The 5,627-nt window shown below is 44.0% G+C and overlaps 1 pseudogene; it reads right to left on the minus strand.

Annotated features, from left to right (window-relative positions):
- Positions 1-1,662: 1,662 nt before the first annotated feature.
- On the minus strand, positions 1,663-4,071 carry LOC138354645 (S-adenosylmethionine synthase pseudogene; annotated as a pseudogene).
- Positions 4,072-5,627: the final 1,556 nt, after the last annotated feature.

Genomic DNA, 5,627 nt, shown 5'->3' on the forward strand with positions numbered 1-5,627 from the left:
TTATTCGGACAGTTTCCCAATGAAAGAAAATTCACTACCCCCATTCGTGGTTATGAAACTTGAACTCGAAGACGGTCATAATGAGGTGGAATGTAAAATGTTAGCTAAGAATATTAATTCCTCAGACACATTTGCTAGCATTAAATTTAACATTTATGTGGAAGTCGAGAAAGAAGAACAAACAAAAGAATCACATGGAGGAGGAGAATTACAAAATGCAGGAGAAGGAGTAGGAAAGGTAAAAACTTCACAAACAGTAGAAGGAGGAGGAGGAGGAGGAGGAGGAGGAGGAGACCCACAAACAGTTGGAGGAGGAGAAGGAGGAGGAGGAGGAGGAGGAGACCCACAAACAGTTGGAGGAGGAGAAGGAGGAGGAGGAGGAGACCCACAAACAGTTGGAGGAGGAGAAGGAGGAGGAGGAGGAGACCCACAAACAGTTGGAGGAGGAGGAGAAGGAGGAGGAGGAGGAGGAGGAGGAGGAGGAGACCCACAAACAGTTGGAGGAGGAGGAGAAGGAGGAGGAGGAGGAGGAGGAGGAGGAGACCCACAAACAGTTGGAAGAGGAGAAGGAGGAGGAGGAGGAGGAGGAGAAGTAGGAGGAGGAGGAGGAGGAGACCCACAAACAGTTGGAGGAGGAGAAGGAGGAGGAGGAGGAGGAGGAGAAGGAGGAGGAGGAGGAGGAGGAGGAGACCCACAAACAGTTGGAGGAGGAGGAGGAGGAGGAGGAGGAGGAGGAGAAGCAGGAGGAGGAGGAGGAGGAGGAGGAGACCCACAAACAGTTGGAGGAGGAGAAGGAGGAGGAGGAGGAGGAGGAGGAGAAGGAGGAGGAGGAGGAGGAGGAGACCCACAAACAGTTGGAGGAGGAGAAGGAGGAGGAGGAGGAGGAGGAGAAGGAGGAGGAGGAGGAGGAGGAGACCCACAAACAGTTGGAGGAGGAGAAGGAGGAGGAGGAGGAGGAGGAGAAGGAGGAGGAGGAGGAGGAGGAGACCCACAAACAGTTGGAGGAGGAGAAGGAGGAGGAGGAGGAGGAGGAGGAGACCCACAAACAGTTGGAGGAGGAGAAGGAGGAGGAGGAGACCCACAAACAGTTGGAGGAGGAGGAGGAGGAGGAGACCCACAAACAGTTGGAGGAGAAGGAGGAGGAGGAGACCCACAAACAGTTGGAGGAGAAGGAGGAGGAGGAGACCCACAAACAGTTGGAGGAGAAGGAGGAGGAGGAGGAGGAGGAGACCCACAAACAGTTGGAGGAGGAGGAGGAGGACATAGAACCCCCCACCGAAAAAAAGATAAAAAAAACTGGATTCAGTTTAGTGGAAGAAAACGTATTTATCTTGACCCAGACGCTGGTCTTATAGAGTCATTTTAATTTTATTTACTCTGATATATAAAAGGCCCGGAGATTTTATATACTCGGGTATATAAAACGTCAAAAAAGTATATAAAACTATCAATTGAATATAAAATTAAAGGTTCCCACCAGGCGTCTGTGCTGGCTAGGGTTCAAGTCTCCTGGTGGGAAAGTGTTCTCAATAACTTCACTCTCGTGTTTAGGAGAGTTGTGAATCAAGCATAGACATAGTGTTCTCCCATATTAACAGGGACTTGATGAAAAACGTAAAAATGATAGTCATCCTTAAGAATTATTTGACTCTAAAATTCAGGGATGGTCAACTTCTTGGGCTGCTCCCAAGAGAACTGTTGCCGTCCAAAATGTCCATAACACGACGTATCACTGTAAATTGGTCTCTTTAAGCCCAGCTCCTTGACAATATGTCCTAGTCGTAGATCAAAGTTGTGGTTAACAATCTTCAGAAGCTGTTTTGATGTGTACTGTGAGGTACCATAGTGGAAGATGCTGATGCTTATGGGGTGCACAACACTAATGGCGTAAGATACCTGAACCAAACAGCGTCTACATAATTTGTTTTTCACCAGTGACTTGGCAACCCATCGGGCGGCATAGGCCGCTGAGCGGTCAATCTTTGTGTAATCTTTGCCAGAGAATGCTCCCCCGCCGTGAGCGCCCCACCCACCGTAAGTGTCAACGATGATTTTCCTACCAGTTAGCCCAACGTTACCTTGAGGTCCACCCATGATGAATTCTCCGCAAGGGTTGATGTGGTATTTCGTTTGAGTATCTATATATTTTTCAGGAATAATGACCTTGATGACCTTCTCTATAACCTCGTCACGCAAAGCTTCGACAGTAATTTGTTCCGAGTGCTGTACAGAAGCGACAACAGTTTTCACTCTTTTGGGAATAACAGCTCCTTGATCGAAGGCATACTGGCATGTGACTTGAGTCTTACAGTCAGGTCGCGCCCACCAGAACGTCCCATCTCTTCGCAGCTCTGCAATCTTCTGATTGAGACGGTGTGCCAGCATAATAGTTAAGGGCATGCACTCATCGGTCTCATCAGTGGCGTAACCAAACATCAGTCCCTGGTCCCCTGAACCAGTGTTGTCATCACTGCGCCCGATGTGTACACCATTAGCAATCTCCGCACACTTTTGCTCCAGGGCCAGAAGAATATTGCAGGTCTTGTAGTCAAAGCCCTTTCGTGAATCATCAAAACCAATTTTCTTAACAATATCACGCACAATTTGTTGATAATTAACTCGGGCCTTGGACGTAATCTCCCCACAGATCAGGATCATACCAGTTTTGGTACACGTTTCACAAGCAACTTTGGCGTCAGGGTCCTGGCTAAGATGGGCATCAAGCACTGCATCGCTGATCTGATCGCAAATTTTGTTGGGGTGGCCTTCGCCTACGCTCTCACTGGTGAAGAGGAACGTCTCATGATCTCCATCCATGCTCTCAGCACACTATCCTGGGGAACGAAAATGTTACTTCTAAGTACTCTTGAATTTGGGACCAGGTTTCCTTGGCTAGATTTTAACTAAATAAAAATCCGTTATGTAAAGGAATATTATTAAAAACATTGACCTAATTGTGTGAAGAGAGAAAGAGAGAGAGAGAACGCAAACCTGGTCACATGGAGAGAGAGCAACTGAGCAACTGTAAAGCAAGTGTGCAGCTGCTCTGTCTTATAACAAAACTGTGAGTCAAAAAAGAATATGGATCATTTATTTTATTTTGAAATGATTATAAACCATTAAAAAAAAACCATTATTACTCATTCTAATTGGAAGAGTGAATGTATAATTTGGTAACCTGTAATCCTTAACTCTTTATGAACATAATAATTCCATCTGGTGAAAGGGATAATAATAATATTGTGTTAATAATTATAGAAGTATTTATTAGTCATATATAAAAATGTAATAGAAGGAACAATAAGATTTGAAATTCAATTCATATATTTCCAACCAGTCTCCAAGGTAAACAGCCTCTGTCAAATGGTAGATAAGATACATTATAAATCATCTTTATTATATGTTGTTAACAAAAAGCTGCTGTACGTGTGGACATTTGTATCCAAGATGTTTTTTCTCTATTATTAATTCTCTCCCGCAACCACCACATTCTCTTTTTTTGGGGGTTTCATAATGATTGAGATGACGATGATGTTCCCTAATAATACTTCTAATTTCTAGAAGAGTCTTGGGTATGAAGTATTCAATATGGTCTCCGTCAGCGCCTTCAGCTGCCAACACATCTGCGCGTTCATTTCCATAGATTCCAACATGGGAGGGAATCCACAGGAACTTGACAACTCTTCCCTGGTTGGTTAGTACCTTCACAACTCTCTTAATTTCAGCGACTATTGAAAGATTCTCGTCCCGATCTTTATTTAGGCTTTGCAGTGCTGCTCTCGAATCGGTGCAAATCACTGCACCAGTAGTATTCTGTTCAATAATATACCTTAACGCCATAGCAATGGCAGTTAACTCTGCTTGTGTTGAAGAGGTATAGTTCTCAATGCGCGCTTTTTCCTCATTTTGGGGAGGAAAAAATACATCATCCTTCTTAATTACCGTGTATGCTGCACCCGCCCGGCCATTAATAGGATTAGATGACCCATCAGTGAAGATTTGATCTAGTTCATCTCCAGCTTCATTATAAATTTCCTTAAGATACTTGTGGCTTATTTCTTTGTGTACCATGTTGGTTTTTTTCTTTACCATATCATTGATGATAATCCTGCACGAGTCATTCAGGGGATCCACCCAGGGAGGTAATCTTTCTACAGGCATGAGCTCACGAGCTTGTTGAAGCAGGTGAAGATCTTCAAGGTAGCCGACTGCTCTGTGATGCCATTTTTTGCTTCTCTTGTTTCCCCCTGAAAGTAGCACAGAGCTCAATTTTTTTTTAGCCATGTCATTATAATGGGGATCTCTGGCAATCCTAATTGCAAGCTTAGCATTCAGTTCCACAATTCTTTCTTTAATACTGGGAAGGGATAATAACTCTTTTGTAGATTGGACATTTCAGCAGTTTTTTTCTTTGGAACTCCAAGAATGATTGAAATGGCTTCATCCTGTATGCTTTCTAGCCTATTCATATCACTTTGTGAATAAGTACATAAAACAGGTGCTGCGTTGTCAATGACGGAGCGTACATAGTTTGTGTACATCATTTTAAGTACAGCAATAGAGGCTCCATGGCCATCATTCCAAGTCATAGCTTTCAGTTTCAGTTCCCTGAGTCGACTTTTGCATGTTCCTATGATTTGATTGAGCTCCTCTTTCTTTCCCTTGTTTGAACCGACGGTGACGCCAAGGTACCGATAGTGGTCAACCCATTCAAGTGTTACACCATTAATTTGCAGTTCTTCATTTTCTCTCCGCTTGCGATGGGAGTATGCTTTTGTCTTGTTTGTGGAGAGAGTGAAACCGAGCTCAATACATTTCCTTCCAAGGAGTTCAATGGCCTGTTTTATTTTATCAAAGGTGGGAGCTTGTATTAGGACATCATCTGCATATCCCACTAGTTGTGTTCCTTCAGGAAAATCAATATTGGCAATTGCATTCATAAGTACATTGAATAGTGGTAGGGCTTAAGACTCCTCCTTGGGGGGTCCCGAGTTCCATATTCATTGTTCTTGAGATTGCTCCATTGAAGTAGACCTTAGCTTTCCTCCCTGTGAGGTAGTCTTCAATCCATTTCATGAGTCTCCCCTTGACAACCCATACATGCAAGCTCGTCCAGGATCGCAATTCCCTGGGCTTTGTCGAAGGCTCCTTTTATGTCAACAAATACAGAGTACCTAGCCGTGTCATTAACCAGGTAATTAATTATACAATTGGCTGTGCTCCGTCCTTTGACATATCCATTGACTCCTTCCCCAAACCTACCTATTTTGTGTAACAGTCGTTTTAGGATGATCTTTTCCAGCATCTTGCAAGTACATGACACGAGACTGATAGGTCTGTAATTGCCAGGGTCATTCGGTTTTGGTATGGAACAATTTTGGCGTGTTTCCATTGTGTGGGCAGAACTCCATTTAGGAATGATTTGTTAAACAATAGGAGTAGTGGATTCCCAGGCACTTCACACAATGCATTAAGTATGTCGTAGGTAATGCCATCCTCACCAGGTGCTGTAATTTTACCTCTCTTAACAGCCGCCCTTACTTCCTGGGCTGTGATAGGTTCTCCATATTCGTCCTCACTAGACTGTGCTCTCGCTATTCTAGTTCTTCTGTCATTCTGTAGCAGGA

Source organism: Procambarus clarkii, chromosome 64 (genome assembly GCF_040958095.1).
Source record: "Procambarus clarkii isolate CNS0578487 chromosome 64, FALCON_Pclarkii_2.0, whole genome shotgun sequence".
NCBI classification, from domain to species: Eukaryota; Metazoa; Arthropoda; class Malacostraca; order Decapoda; family Cambaridae; genus Procambarus; species Procambarus clarkii.